Consider the following 16,392-nt stretch of genomic DNA (forward strand, 5'->3'; position numbering starts at 1 on the left):
AAAAGCTTTAGATGAATTTCACTGATTTCTTTACAAAGTAGATTCTTCCAAACTGACTTCAGTTATAGGATCTGCTGCAACTCAGTGTTTACTCCTTCTTTTTGCTAGACAACAGTTTTGTTACCTTTTTACTTGCAGAGAAGCTCCTGATCTTGGGGAACTGGAGCTGATTTCCTAGCAAGTTAGGTGGTGAATTGTAATCACTTCCTTACAAAATCCTCAGCACATACTGTTCTTTGAATTCTCTCTCATGCTGTCGTATTTGAAAGTTTGGAGGTACATTATATCTACTTACAGGTATGTATTTGAACTAAAGCTTTTCAAGGAAATTGTAGCATATTCCTTTTGTCCTGGTTTTCCTCAGGGCTGAATGCCTTCACCTCACCTTTTCATATGCTTCACCTCACACTGTTTAACTTGAAGTATTTCCTTCAACTTCAGATCTTGGAACACACAGTCTGTGAAATCAGTTCTATCAGCATTATTACACATTTCTTCTGGTTCATGAGGCAAAGTAAAGTTGCATCAAGAGCTGAAGCTGGTGATTGGTGGAATCTCCAAACTGCATTTATAGAACAAAGAGCAGAAGTCATGCTTTGCAGTCCTATCAACTCTGCAAAGCAAAAGAAGGTCTGTGTTTCGTGATTGTTCAGTTAGGAGATTCCACCGCCTTTTTTTCAGCTGCTTTGCTTTCTTCACTTCCCTGTACAGTTTTTGTTTGGAGAAACTTGTGGTAAGGAGCTTTGTTTCAGTTTCTTCTCTTTGTGGTGCTTGGTCAGCTGGAAAAGTGGAACGGAGGAACATGACTCTGCTGAACAGAACTCCTTAGTAGAGTTGGTTTTGATGTAATGTCGTCTCTGGCTTTCCAGTGAGGCCACAGCTGGTTTTGAATCTGCACTTAACTCACAGGTAATGGCATTTGCTGTTGTAGAACACAAAAGGTTTGCCAAACTCTGTAACACCTGGCTTTCAGAGCAGCTTATTTCATGTCGGGTTGGCTTGACTGGGTACTTCTTTTCCTGTTAAGCAGAAGAAATCTGGTGGGCTGTTCCCTGACTTCTATTCTTGTTTTGTAACTGTTCTCTGGAGCACATCCTCCATCATAGGCAGTTCCTTGTTTTCAGTGTCTACTTTTTCTTCCTTTCTCCCATACCTTGAGTTTCCACTGGTGTTCCTACCTCTTTAGCTGTACACTAGTGTTTTGTTTTGGGGTTTTTCCCCTCTAGAACTGATCTGTTTGTTTACAGTTCAGGCAACGTCTGCATTTCCATGCTCTTAACTCCTTAACGTTAGCCCACCCTTTCGAGTCCGATGATGGTGCGCTCCTCCTGCCACGCTGTCTGGGCACACTGCTCTTCATGCCGAGGTTGGAAGTGTTAATCTTGCTGCAGACTGGGGTGATAATTCATTGCTGTCACAGCAACACATGCTTCAAGTTGCTTCTCGCCAGATTTGTTGGCTATATGCTACACCAGAGAGAATTATTTCAAGAGTCTTATTGCATAGCCAGATGCTGGAGAACTGGTGCAATCAACCTCCCCTCCCCCTTTTTTATGACTGTTCTGACTTCAGGGAGGAAAAACTGTTACAGAGTGAAACAAATTCCTGTGGAGCACTAGGAAGGAGGTAGATGGGCTTGCGATGGTGGCTAGTTTTGCTGGGTTTGCTTTTCGGGAAGTTCTGTTTTGCATTCAGGTTAAAAAGGAAGGAAAGTGAGGGGAATTTAAAAACGAATTAGTGTCCCCTTGCTGTTCTAGTTGTGTTCTCTGTGATAGTTGGGTGCTGTGAAAGTTTTATGTTTTCCTTAAGAACACGTGCTACTGATTAGATTGCCTTGATTCTGAAGAACTGGAACTTTTTCTGCCATCTGTGTCCTTACCACTTCTCAAAGGAAGGAGAAACGTTGCAAACTCTGGTTTGGTAATGGCCAGCACATCTGGGCACTGGCTTGTAAGATGCTGCTTGGGTTAGTTAGGTTACTTTAGCTAGGTTAGGTGGTTATAATTTTATCTCATTCAGATTTTCTATTCTATGCTGCTCTAAATGCCCAAGGATACATACCCTGTTCCTGGGATTTATGGCAGTAACTTACAAACTCCCTGTTATTTGGGCTTAGTGGAAAATGCTGCTGTAAGCCAGATCATAGAATACAGATCACTGTTACTGGTCATATGTGTCCCTTGTAAGGCTTCTGCAAGCCCTTACAGCAGTAGCTGTGCTGTCACTGAGACATTGTAGAGCTCTGAAGAGGAAAGTTGGTGGCTTTTTGATACAGGATCTGAGTTCCCCCCAGACAACTTAACATTCGCCCTCATATCCATGCGGTAAGAAAATGCAAGTCATGTCATAAAACCCCTACATATTATGCATGGTGGTGTTTGATTACGAGGGAAATGAGATTTGCTGATTGTTCAGTCTGACATAAACTTACTAACACACTTTTCCCAGTGCTTTTCCAGTATAAACCTCATCACGTCCAGTGGCTAGGCATTGTCGCACCAGTAACTTTATCCTTGCTTACATTTCAAGAGAAGTTGCCATAGAAGTTAATTGTTATGACTCTTTTTCCCATAGGTCAAGATCCAGGCAAATGTGCTGGAAAGTTCGCTCAAGTGTCACCCAACTGATGTCATGCAACATTCCCTACTTGTCATTCTTTGTGCCTGTTATTTGCACTGCCAGATTATAGGCAATGCTATCTTGAAAATCAGAGCTAGGAAGGACTTCTTAGACCTGAGTAAACCATCTGTTTACGTGGCAGAGATGGCTTTTCAGTAACTTGAGGTACTCTTAAGAAGGCCTGAGGCAGTACTCTCAAATTCTTTAATCCTGCTGTAAAGCATAAAGACCATGTATTTGTCCACAAAACACTGTGTGTGTTTATAACCATAGAAACAAAGCAAGAGATCAGAACTGGAAATCTGAATGGGATCTCACGTAATACTTTTGCTCTGCTCTGTGTGGGATTACTGGTGATTTGCAATTGTAATACTTTCCTCAAGGATCCCCTGGTTTTGCTTCAAGCCCTTAACTGGTTTTTCAAGTGATGCGTGCCAAGGCAGTTCTGGTTTTTGCTCAGGTAAAAGACTGAAGTAATTCACTTTCTCCCTCATGCCCGTGTTTTCCCTTGTCACCCCCATCCCAGTGCTGTGCCTATGTATTAGTCTTTTGTTTTCCTGTGTACAGGGGCTTTAAGAGCCCAGACAACTTTATTGTGCTGCTGGGATAAAGCCTGCCCAGCTCTTCAGAGCTGAAGAAAGGTTGAGTTCCGTGGCCTGTTTCTGGCCTCCACTGATGCATCTGAGTGAATGATAGATGAAGGCTGACTCAGTCTTGCCATGTGCATTATAGGTGTCGAATTTATTACTGGTGCCATTCCTGTGAGGCATTTGTTTAGAACAAATTGCCAGATGAGTTTTCTGTTCTTGCAAAGATTCAGATTGTACCGGGGTTATTTTTAATAGCAAACACTTTTGTTGTTGTTGTTTTTAGCCATGCTGAGCGTGCGCAAGCTCCTGCCATTCCATTAACTTTGCTTAAGGGGTCTGGAGCTTTAATGAGCTGTTAGTGTACCAGCAGAAAGTGTTGGGAAGTCTGTCTTGGTTTTGGAAACAGGGACAAGCTGGATCAGCAGAAGAGCATACTAAAAAGCACGCCTCATCTGCCAAAGAATATTTGTGAGTATGTTGGGGGTGGCAATAAATAATTCAGAGTTTCTGAAAACTGTTAATGTTCCTGTAGTATGGGGAAGGACAAGGAAAGCAAATACTGTTAAATCCCTAGTTCTCTCTTTCCCAGTGAGACTGCAGTTTCGGATCAAGTCCAAAGTAGCTGGTCCCTTTCCCAGATTCAATTGTTCAGTTGGGAGACAAGAAGCGTTAAGCTTATCTGTTTGCTTGAACTGACTGATTTCAGACCTCAGTCATTTGCAGCTTTGGAGCAGAGCTTGTGGAGTCCTACCTTTTGATGACGTTTCTGTGTTGGAATGCAATGTGGTAACTTGGGAGATTGCATCAGATGACTTCCCACTGAAGGGGAAGCTGTGGATACCAGCAGACCATCCATGCTGATCTGCGGAGAGAACTGAAATTCAGAAGGGGAGGCAGAGCGCACAGAGCCCATGCCATCCATCCTTTGGCTTGTTCAGGCTTCTCTGCAGTTCAGTCTCCTGCTTATATCCGCTTGATTAAATGATTACCTTCTAGCACAACAAAAACCCCTTTCAGTGTCAGTATGGAAAGGAAGTAAACTGAAACTAGTGAGAGATGGAAGCCCATACAACATCTAATACAAAGGGAGGGAGCTGGAAATAAAGCCTCTTGGTTTGGGTGGGGAGATGGTGGGCAAAGAGTGTCATAGAATCATAGAATAGTTAGGGTTGGAAAGGACCTTAAGATCATCTAGTTCCAACCCCTCTGTATTCTGCACAATACGGAGTGTTGAGGAAATCCCTGGTGTAAGCAGTGAGAATACACCAGGGACATAACAAGTGACCAGCTACTTGAGCAGCATAGAATGAGCCAAGTGCTGTTCACATATAACCATCCCTATGTATCTCAAAGGTGAAATACTATTGTTGCTTGATTCTGTCAGAGTGCTGGTTGGTGGTATTGCCGATTGTGTCCATCCCAGCAATGTGTTCTCATCCCTGTTTGCTAACATGAGGCCTTGGTGCAGACACTGTTGGCCAAGTTTCATTTCTCCAAAGGATGTTATAACGTCAGCAGAAATTACTGTGTAGACTTCACCTCCCTGTTTGCATGAACACAGCTTTTTTTTGTATGGATGGACCTTTCTGCTTTTCTTGTCTTTGTTTTAAATGCTTAAATTCTGTGCAGAGTCTGTGTAGTCACATAGTTGGGTGTTAAATATAAGTTGTAAGTGACACATAAGTAAATGATGCATGTGTTGCAATTCAAATTTAAAACCACTTAACAAAAGAGTCTGAAAACCAAGAACCTGTCACTTCGGTGCTGCAGTAGCATGGAATTGTTCTTGATTCTACCATCATTCCTTGGTTTTGGCGAGAATCTTGGAGTAACATTATATTGGCTGGTGAGAAGCCAGTTGGAAATGATAACTCTTTTTAAATTGGAAAACCAAATGAGTTTACTCTTAAGTCCCACCAAAAGCACTACTTGTGCCATCTGATGTCTGTTAATATTTCTTGTGAGAAACTATAGAAACACTACTCAATGTAGTAAGTTTCTACAGCTTCTCTAATGACTCCCTTGATTATTTTTTTTTTGAAGCATAGATTTGTGCCCAGATACAGTGGGGTGTATTTGAACAAAACACAGGGCAATAAAACTGTAATTGTAGCACATGCATAATCAGCAAACAAAGCAGTAATGTTGTTAGTTTTGCTAGCAGGGGCTGTGTTTGAAATGTGGGGTGGTTCTTTCTCAAGCCGTTTTGCACCATTCTGTCTCACCTACTAGGCAGTGTTTTGCATTGAGTTGGTGTTTTACGTGTATGCGTATCTGTAGGTAACTAATAGATTAAAAGAAGTCAGAATGTCTGAAAAGGCTGGTTTGGGAGTTGCTTTTGGTAGAGTTTTCCCCTTCTCCACGTTATTAACCATAAAAGAAGAATGTCATTTGGGTTTTTCCAGGCTGCAATCTGTTATTAAGTACTGGTACACTGAACAGTCACTGTGCCATTGTATTAGTGTTAATCATACTGTGACTTCATCTAGAGTTTACTAAAAGTGCAAATAACTGTTGTAAGCTAGATTTAACATTTATTTCTCCTTTCAATCCCACTATATCATGGAAGATTCCTATTGAACTTTATCTTATGTCAGGAGGGACCAGAATTGTGTGATGAGAAAATGTGGTTTGGTATTTAGAAGCTTGTAAGAACACTTACTTCTTTCTTGCTTGCGAAGTTGCTGTTGGGGATTGTTTTTTGCCAACATAAATGTTTCCAAATCTAAACCTTTTGAAGTCTCATTGTGAATGTTGAGGTTTTAGGACTTCATTTTGTTGCACAGAATATCAGTGCCATGGATTTTCTACTTTAATTAGCGGGGGGGGTGTTGTGTGTGTGTGTGTGTGTATATATATATATATTAAAAACCCACACAGATCTAGTCAATGGTAATTTGCTTAACCTTGGGAAGGAAAAGTGGAGAATGGTGATACAAGAGCCTTCAAGGTGTGTGGTATCCAGTATAATAGAGAATCTGTTTCTTCTCTGCCTTTTTAAGGATCAGGTTCACTCCTTTAATGATCACTTACAGAGGACTCAAGGTCTGCTGTGTTTTGTCAGAGCAGCACAACCAGACCACATGTGTAACTCCCCCCCACTTTATCTGTTTTGGTACCCTCTATGGCTCTTAGTGTTCCTGTCTCCTCTTGCTCAATTGGAAGAGGAATTTAATAGTTTCTTTAATTATATACAATATTAATGGTTACTCTGAATTTTTTTCCCCTCCTTTTTGAAGAGAATGCTTGGCAGCAAAAGAGCTGCATTAAACCTTTGGAATAAAGAACTGCTATGCCTTGAAATAGCCTGCTGTTTCTGCCTTTTCTTTTTTCCCCTTAGTAGAAGCAGAATCTAACTGCCCAAGGAGAGAGAGTATCTTCTTTTGCTGTAAAGATGGAAAGATGAAACTGCTACAAAGAACAGGTGAATGGAGACAGTAGTGTTCTTATAAATGCATATGTCATTCCTCTGCTCCCTTCCCAAGAGTCTTGTTGAAGAATGATGGAAATAGTGGTCACTGTTGAAAGTTTGTCATTACTGCAGAGTGCTGCTCTTCACTCTCTTGTCAAAAGCACATGAGGAGAATAACCCCAGAGGAGGTGGGCAACCTTTCCAGTCCTTTTCTGGTGGTAATATTTTAGTCAACTTTAAGTCTGTAGAATCTTCATTCTTATGTTGACCATTAGAGGTAAAGTCTGACCAATACGTAAAATACGAAAGGACCCACTTGTTTAAGTTAATTTGGGACTAAAATAATGAAGAATTGGTTGTAAATTCCCCAAAGCCCTCTTTTACACTGTATGTGCAGTGCAATGGCTTTGAGGATGGACTGTAGCTTGAATATTTATGAAACACAGCAAATCTGTATGTTAAGGTGTTGCAGCTCATCATCTTGTCATGCTTGCAGATCCTCAGAGGTACTAATCCCTTTTCTGAGGAACTGCAGAATGATTTCTTATCTCTAAATGGACTTGTGGTTATTTCAGCCTGTTATCTGCTTGCCCAGCAGTCTTGGGTAGCTGGAATTCATCTGTACAGGACTGCTTTCCCTTCCTCCTCCTCTTTAGCTAGCACCCCGTGGCAAAGAAACAGGCTTTTTCTTACGTCTTTTGTTTACATATTGGCCTGTGAGTTTGAACTGCTGATGTTCAAATTGCTACACCTTAGGGAGAAGTGTTGAATTGGTCCAGGAATAAGCTCATATGAGCTGTAAAAGCCCCTCTGGTTCAGGTGGCCGCCTTACATTCTAAACCAAGTAACAGAAGAACCTGTTTGCACAGTGGATTGTGAGACCTTACAGCTACTGTACTATATTTTCCAATAATCCTTTTTTATTTGTTTTTGATTTGTTTCTTCTTTAATTTAAAAGAGCTGCTGATGTAGCTTTGTCTCTAGTTTTCAATTCAGCCTTTTAATAAAAAGCTCATCCTGCAGGCAGCTTTACATTGGTACACAGAACAGTTACACTGATGTTGGTGTAACTCGCTCCACATGTGTTCAAGCCCCATATTTTAGGCTTATCAAGATGTCAGTATTTTCTACTGTAGACATGGCAGGAATCTTTTTCCAAGTATGTGAATGCTGGAGCCTTCTTTTCCCATCTGTTTTGGAGCATTATTTCAAATCTGAAACTGTACTTGGAAGAGCACTTGGATGTTGCTTTCCTGTCCTGTTTTCAGACTCAAACAGGTATTTCCTTCACAGCTCTGAGTGTCCAGATTTAGATTAGAGATTAGGCAGAAGCTCTTCCCTGTGAGGGTGCTGAGGCGCTGGCACAGGGTGCCCAGAGAAGCTGTGGCTGCCCCATCCCTGGCAGTGTTCAAGGCCAGGTTGGACACAGGGGCTTGGAGCAACCTGCTCTAGTGGAAGGTGTCCCTGCCCATGGCAGGGGGTTGGAACTGGATGAGCTTTAAGGTCCCTTCCAACACAAACCCGTCTGGGAGTCTCTGATTCTGTGTTTGCCATAAGAGTTAAAAAGCAGTTTGTTCCACCAGTGCATGTTCTAATTTGGAGTTGTGTCATCTTTTCGATTGGGAGCCCTTACATCTATGATTTTGCTTTACAAACAGATTATTTCAATCACGCAGTTATTATGTTTATACGGCTAAAGTTCTCTTCCGTGGTGTGCTTCACACAGAAATGCACGTGTACCCTTTAGTCTTCTGATAAGATAAAGTGTAAATTATACCTGAGTAACTTTCCTGCTGGAAGCAGCCTGCAGCTTTCCTGTGCAGCTGCTCTTGGTAAATGAAACACTACTTAATTATTAGTGTTAATGGACATGCTGTGGGCTCAGTATTTGCTAATGTCAGGTAGAATCAAAGTGACATCGTTTTATGCTTGGCAAATGTGACAGTAACTGTAGCTGTGACTACCTTGTCCGAATGAATCAATGGCATGTGCGTGGTTGCTGGCAATCACCTGTAATGCACGAGCAGACTCAACTCTTGCTTTCAAGCATCTTCTGCAGGCACTGTTCTTATTAAAATTCCACATGCTACTGATTTGTCAGGTGCATGTGCTCCGGAATATTCAGTAATTGATGGATGTATTGTAGTTTCTCCTTATGCATTTATCTCTCTTTAAATGTCTCTCAGGTCTTACAGAAACTGAGATGCTTCTGTCCAAGTGTGTGTTGCTAACCACTGAGTGTCTGTGGCCTTAATATAAATAGACATAAATAGAGCAAGGCCTCTATAAAAAACCATATCTTTTCCTATCATATAAACTATACCTTGTGATCAGATACTATTTTTGAGTTGAAAATTTGCAGTGGCTTCCTGGACCACCTCATGTACTCGAGTACGGAAAGTACATTCTGAAACTGTTCTTACAGGAAATTGAGATTCAAATTCCCTTTTCTTTCCTCTAAGTAGAATGGTTACACTTTAACACGTGTATGTGTATATATGTACATAAGTTGTGTTTTCATTTGACAAGGAAGATTCATATAGATGGGATAGTTCCTTGCAAAATGCGAAGTTTCCCAAGAGCCAATGAAGGAAAAGGGAGACATGAATGAAGTGCTGAAACAGGTTTGATCTTATTTGTCATACTCCTGTTCTGCAAGATCTAGAGAGGAAAATCATGTTCGGCTTTTTGTTTGTTTCTTGAAACAAAAACTGAGCTGGGATATATACAAATAGCTATTCCTGCTTACTTTTTATCAGGGATCTTATTTGGGGGTTACTGGTTTTGTTTTCATGACATAGACTCTTACATGAAACTGGAGATGAATCTTTCTGTCAGTGGTGAAATGAACTTTTAGCTGCACTGAATGCTTGTGGATTTAAATGTTCTAGTGGTTGGACACTGCACCATGAAGCATTTATACTTCATGTTTCTTGTACCAAGTGCTAAAGGAGTTGCTTGCAGTAGTGTGATACCTAAGAAGTCATCACACTTGAGCTCTGCTATCCCCCTTTCTTCACAGCATTCCTGACCTGTCCACTATGTGAATCTTTTTTCTCCTGTCTCTAGTGTCATCATTTGACTTCTCTCTGGCAAAACTCTAGTGATGAGTTTGCTGTGCAAAAACACTGGTCCAAAGGGTCATGTGATAAATGTCACTTGATAAATCTTTGCTGCATTTTACTTAGGAGATAATTTTATCTGAGATTGGTGAACTGAGGAGTCCCAATGCAGATCTTGGGCTAAACACACGTTGGCAGTGCTGTCCCCCCATTTCCCCCATCAGTTGCCACTGCCATCACTTGATTATCACAAATGGGATATCAGGAAATCCTGCTCTGATTAAGTCTTTTGGCACTTTAATTTCAAGAATGATTTCATTACTGAGGAAGAAATGCCCGGGCATGGATTCACAGTGCTGATGAAAACCACTTGAACTTGCCTGCAAACTTTCTAAAGAGAGAGGCAATTTTTCAGAGAACCTTTTCTCTGTGTTCTTAATTTCTGTGTGATTAATCAAAGAATAACTGGAGTAATTCATTAACTTTGACAGGCACATTGTCTTCTACATCAAAGTACTGTTCTCCAGCGCTCTGGCAGTGGACAGAATTGAATCTTGAATAGGAATCTTCATGTCTTCATCAAAAAGAGGTGGAAAATGTTCTGTATTATGTAGCATGTTCCTTTTTCTTGCTTACAGGGCACAGACATAACACCTAGTAGAGCATCTTAATGGTTAGAGTATTGTGTTTTAATACTCCCATTTATGACATGTAATGGCATTAGTTAAAACTGCTGAAGGTGTAAGCATTTTTTTGGTTTGGATATAGTTTTAAGATGTTCTTCAGCACCTTTAGACGGTTTTCTTTGTCTTGTAACTTGAGTTCTAGTATTTAAAGGTTGTTCTGTTGGGAGAAGGTGAATCAACGTGCACATTATGAGTTCTGAAATACTGTCAGAAAGATGCATCATGGAGTGAAACAACAGCATCGTGTCAGAAGTGTTCTGCCCTGACAGTTCCTCTTTGCAGAGCTCTGAACAGTTTCAAGAACTGGAATAGTTTTAGGGAATTTTAAAGTTGTTAGCCTCAGCTTTTCAGTTATTCAGTTCTATATGGTCAAAGCTGTGCTGCTTTCAAAAGGTCACTAACAAGTGTTCGGAACTGGCTACCACAAATGGTTCTGGGAACTCTCCAGTTGCTTTGTAACATAAGCCTTTACCCATAGAAGTGTTGAGTTGGGTTTGGTTTGTTTGTGGCATTTTTTGGGGTTTTGTACTTCTCATTCTCCTGAAGGTACTTAAAAGGAGGCTCAGCATTTGCTGTTTAGTAGCATGAAGGTGGATGGGTTTTTAGCTTGCTAGGGTTGAGTAGCTCTTTGGGTGAAGCGTTGTCTTCCTCTTCCATCTTCCATATTTTAATAGAGGCTTTAGAATTTTATGAAACCTAGCTAATTCAGAAAGAAACTGGTGTTTACACAGCTTGTATAATGCTTACAGCTCTGGCTATGATTTCATGCTTGCTATCAAGGAAGGAGGAGGTGGTTTAGTCCTGAAAGTAACATTATCTGCACTTAATTGTATTTTCACCCTTTCTTCTGCAGCCCTTCCAACATCTGTCTTTGGAACAATAGAGGATAGAGGAAGCTTTTGTAGAGAGAGATTTCTTTTTAACACATGGCAAAGGGGAGGTGTCTTGGTTTTGTTTTATTTTGTCTGTTAAAGAGCAAGAAAAATAGGAAGAAAGATGATGTTGATATTATGAAACAGGCCTTTACTGTCATTAACAGCTTGGGATGGTTTCTGCCTGCTTTTCTTATCCCAGTGTTGCGAAAGCTTGCTGTCCTGCTGGGATTTCTTTTTGGAATGCAGAGGTGTGTTCTAGCTAAAAGCATGTGCTTTGCCTAATAAGCTTTCCTGGCCACTGAGCCCAGCTGGCTGCTGCAGTCTGTATGTCTTTTGTCTTAACTCATTTTTATATCCATGCTTTAAATGAACACTTCTTGCATTAAATGGCAAATGAAGCACAATGGCCATAAATGAAACCAAACACTATAATCTACTAATTTTTGTTTTCAATATGTGGCATTATGTAATCAAGCAGCCTACTAAGATGATGTGGACATAATACTTGTGGCATGTAACCAGTGCTAAACTGAAGTGATGAGCCTTTGTGGAAGGGAACGTTGATTATTGTGAGGTAAGGTTTAGCACTTCCTCTCCTAAGTAGAGAAGACAAGTGAAGAGAGCAAGGTCTGGCTGGTCAGCACAAAATGTTCTTGTCAAATCTTCATCTCCTGCTGTAGGAGATGAGGAATGCCATCAACATGGAGCACGTAGCTGGAGTCTACTGATGGGTTCCTTTTCAGAGTTGCTGAAGTCTTGCAGCTACCTTTCAAGTTGATAAAACAAGTGCTCAAACTCTCTGAAATTCAGCCACGTGCCTTTCACATTTGGTCCACATTGTGAATGAACAGAGTAAATATTAGATGATCAAAGAGAGTAAATTTAGATTAGACATTAGGCAGAAGTTCCTCCCTGTGAGGGTGCTGGCACAGGGTGCCCAGAGAAGCTGTGGCTGCCCCATCCCTGGCAGTGTTCAAGGCCAGGTTGGACACAGGGGCTTGGAGCAACCTGCTCTAGTGCAAGTGGGTTGGAACTGAATGAGCTTTAAGGTCCCTTCCAACCCGCGTATTCTATGAAGCATGGAATAGAAATCCTATTTCACAGTAGTAATGCATCACTATTTACAAGTCTGTGACAGGGGCACTGGGGTTGTTGCTGCAAGATTATTCTTCATATATTTGTGGAAATTAAGAATGTTTTAGTTCTTATGGCCCTTTTCTTCTTCTGTCTCAGTTTTTGTAGTTGTGAGCAATGTGAGATGTTTTCTTGTTAAGAAAACATTTGCCAAAGGGGAAAGGAATACTATTTTGTGTTTTCTGTGATTGCTCACAGATTTGGAGACTGTTGGATCATACATCCTTAGCTGTAGACAAAGACAGACTTACTGTGGCTGTTACCTGTAAGAGATGCATTGTACTAGGGACTTTGGTCTCAAGGGCTGCAGAGCCTTTGGTGCAAGGCTAGCACTGTGTCATTTGCAGTGTGTTGTAGGGAGCGTGGTGTCTCTGCTTCTGCCTCTCTGGCCTTGCAGGTCACAGCAGCAGTTTGGGTTCTGCACAGTTCCCCTCATTCCTCAGCCCCTTTCTCTGTAAGTTTGGGCTGTGCACCTTCCTGCCTTTTCCTCTCCTCCAGACACTCTGGACCTGGTTTCCAGCTGAAGCTGCCACGCTCATAAGCATGGACAAGGGACATGGGCTGGCCTTTTCTTTGGCTTTACTGATGAGTATGAAAGCTTTTCATATAGTACCAGTCAAATATACAAAGCTCTGGCTACATCCCACTCTGCTGTTAGGTTCCAGGGAAGGTGTTTTTAGTAAGATGCATCAGCTTTTTGGAAATGAAATAAAAACCCCCACAACAATCATAAAAAATAACAACTAAAACACAGATCTTTAACTCTATTTGGATATTTATTCTCACAGTAGTAAGGACAGACTTTTTTTTTCTAGTGAATTCCCGTAGTTTAAAGCTGCTATATAAGTAGAAGCTTCTCCCTTTGCTGCTAGGGTGAGTGGCATCTGACCTGCACATAAATGCTCTCCTGTTCTCATATTCATTGTAGGCAGCAGTCTGAGCTGGAGGTCAAGACAAAGATTTGAATCTATTCGATGGTTCTCAGTGCTGCTCTTCAAAGAATTGCATTGCAGTTTGGCTCTGGACTTTCTTTTTTCTTTACACAAATGTCACTGGACAGATTTGGGCCCTGGATGTCAACTCCATTCACTTCCAGGGTTGCCTCATGTTTATTAAACTGTGACTGATCAGAATCAAAGTAAATTTCCTGAAATCAAAACTGCTGCTGATGACACCTCAAAGAGATACAAAGAATTATATTTGTAATTACAGTATTAAAAGGGGCAAACTTGTGAATGGGACTTAAAAAACCCAACCTTTTTTTCCCAATAGCACTCCTTTTAGTAACCTAGACCAGGTTACTCAAGGCCCCATCCAACCTGGAGACCTGCTTTAGGTTAATCTGAATATGGACATATGGACACGATGCTCTAAACTCAGCTCCAGAACTGAGTCTTATTAGTGAAGTGCCAAACAGAGAATGTACTGTGATGTGCTGTTGTTATGTATTGGGTTTTGGGGGTGTTCTTTATTTCTTTGAAGGGGTGAGGTTAGGTTGGAGAGATTTTAGTTATTGCTTTATTCCATTTAGGTGATTCTCAGTATCTCTACTTGAAAAGCATCCCTTCCCCAAGCCATCCTGAACAGCAGGAACTAGAATTTCATGTGATCTTGAGAGGCAGTTCAACTGCACCTCTCCTTCCAGTTCATTCCTTTGAGGGGCTGGCAATACAAATTAATGTTCCGAATGCAGCATGAAGTATTAAAACATATTAATTGGCTGTAATTCCTATCTAAAAAGACAGAAACTCTTTGCTATGAACCTATCACCCACCTTCCTAGCAACATTGTCACTAATGATTCTTCTGTGGGACTGCAGCAGTTTGCGAACTCTTTAAATGGATAAAGGAACAAGTTTTCGTCATGTGAATGCTTATGTGGGGTGAGAAATACAAACTCTTTTCCTCTTCCAGAAGGTACTTCATGTTCATACTGCTTTAATAACAGTTTTTCTAAGCTGACTTGCACATCTGTAGAGTTCAGAATATCCACTGTCTGAATCTTAAGTCTTTTAAAGGGTGCAGTTCTCATCACCTCTGTCTTATCTCCATAACTTCAGGTTTGTGAAGCTGCATGAAAGTTTCCTAGTGAATGAAAGGCCTCTTATTTTGCTCCAGTAAAATGAATTATTAATTAGTTTTGTACTGAGGTGTGAGGGAACATTAAGCTTCAGCTTACTAGATATCAAAGCATGTTCTGTGCAAGCATATTGAGAATTTGCTTTCATTCTCTGGCTGTTCCTCGGCAGTAATGTGGTAGTTGGCTTAGAGTATTCCTGTACATACATAGAGGAAGCTGTACATATAGCTAGGTGAACATAAATATGTCCTCAGATGCTGATGTCTTGGGACTCTTCATCAGGGACTGTAGTGATAGGACTAGGGGTGATGTGTTCAAACTTAATCAGGGGAAGTTCAGGTTGGGTATAAGGAAGAAGTTCTTCGCTGTGAGGGTGCTGAGGCGCTGGCACAGGGTGCCCAGAGAAGCTGTGGCTGCCCCATCCCTGGCAGTGTTCAAGGCCAGGCTGGATGCAGGGGCTTGGAGCAACCTGCTCTAGTGGAAGGGGATTGGAACTGGATGATCTTAAGGTCCTTTCCAACCCCAACTATTCTATGATTCTATATCATAAGTGGAATTAAACAAACAACATTTCTAGTTTGTCCATTATAGTTCTGGTTTATGCTCCATGCTAGTGAAAACAGTGTTGTTTGAGACCCTGTGGATGTTCCCTTATTTTCTCCAGAAGACTTGCTGTGTAATCCTAGAGGATGCACTTGTTCTGTGAGGAAGACTGCTCAGTGTGTGGGGTTAGTGGTCTTCTCTGTGTCAGCACGTTTTCTGGCATGTTTCTGAGGGGGGAATATGCCTCTTGGGAATTATTTGTGGTGCTTTGGGCAGATCAGTCTAGGGAAGGAGAATCAGCCAATGTTCTTTATAGCTCTTGTAAAACCAAAAGGGAAGTTCAGTTTATTGTTTTGTAATGGCTTTTCTTGTAGGCACTGTGGAGGGGACTAGAACTTGTCTTCAGCTCCTATTAGACAAAAAGGATGTTTTATTCGTATGGCAAGAAGAGAGTTTGGCTTCTATGCCTACTTTGTTTGCTATATTACCATCACTGAAACCCACAATTGTCAGAAAAGCTGTAAGCAGTGGGGTTAATCTCTGTACTACCAGTTGGCTCACTTTGCTTCAGCAAATATAAAATGTCATGTATAGTAACTCTGAAAGTTGTGGCAGAATGGTGCATAACTCATAGAAAGCTTATAAAAGCAGAAGTGTTTTCTACCAGACTAATACTTCTTGGTGAGGCTCCACAATGGATGTACCCTACTTCTGTAGCATTGTTTGTAGGGTTGTTTTTATAAAGCAAATAGTTGCTAACAGAAGCACTCTGTCACTCTATTGCTGCTCATTTTCTACTAGTCCCCCTTTTTGCTGAGAGTATTTGTCTCATACATAAGTCATGTTCAGCCTGGAGAAGAGAAGCTGCGTGGACACCTCATAGGAGCCTTCCAGTATCTGAAGGGAGCCTACAAGGATGCCAGAGAGGAACTCTTCATCAGGGATTGTAGTGATAGGACAAGGGGGAATGGGCTCAGACTTAAACAGGGGAAGTTCAGGTTGGATATAAGGAAGAAATTCTTGACTGTGAGGGTGGTGAGGCACTGGAATGGGTTGCCCAAAAAAGTGATAAATGCTCCATCCCTGGCAGTGTTCAAGGCCAGGCTGGACAGAGCCTTGGGCAACATGGTCTAGTGTGAGGTGTCCCTGCCCATGACAGGGGTTGGAACTAGATGATCCTAAGGTCTGTTCCAATCCTAACTGTTCTATGATTCTATGTCACAGAGAATCTGTGCTGTAGCATCGTCCCATCCATCTTTCCTACCAGCAGAATTGCTTTGACTTTGATGTGGACTAATTAAGTTCAGATATTTTTATGGCCATCTTAGAGTAGTTAAAGAAAAGAAAGCTGCAATAGCTGGGCTTGTCTCAATGAGGCTCTAGGGCTCTTCA

General features: G+C 41.3%; 1 protein-coding gene across 3 annotated transcripts in view; it reads left to right on the plus strand.

The window, feature by feature from the left end:
• The window catches only part of LOC115607615 (ubiquitin carboxyl-terminal hydrolase 22-A), a 101,123-nt gene that overhangs the window by 12,798 nt on the left and 71,933 nt on the right, over positions 1-16,392 (plus strand). The window contains exon 1 of one of the 3 annotated variants that reach the window (XM_030485113.1): positions 5,783-6,633. The exons of the other annotated variants lie outside the window; for them this stretch is intronic. The gene's annotated coding sequence lies outside the window, so the exon portion shown is untranslated. Of the gene's footprint in view, positions 1-5,782; positions 6,634-16,392 lie in introns of those variants that run through there. 3 annotated transcript variants of the gene reach the window in all.

Source organism: Strigops habroptila, chromosome 4, assembly GCF_004027225.2.
Source record: "Strigops habroptila isolate Jane chromosome 4, bStrHab1.2.pri, whole genome shotgun sequence".
In the NCBI taxonomy this organism is placed as follows: Eukaryota; Metazoa; Chordata; class Aves; order Psittaciformes; family Psittacidae; genus Strigops; species Strigops habroptila.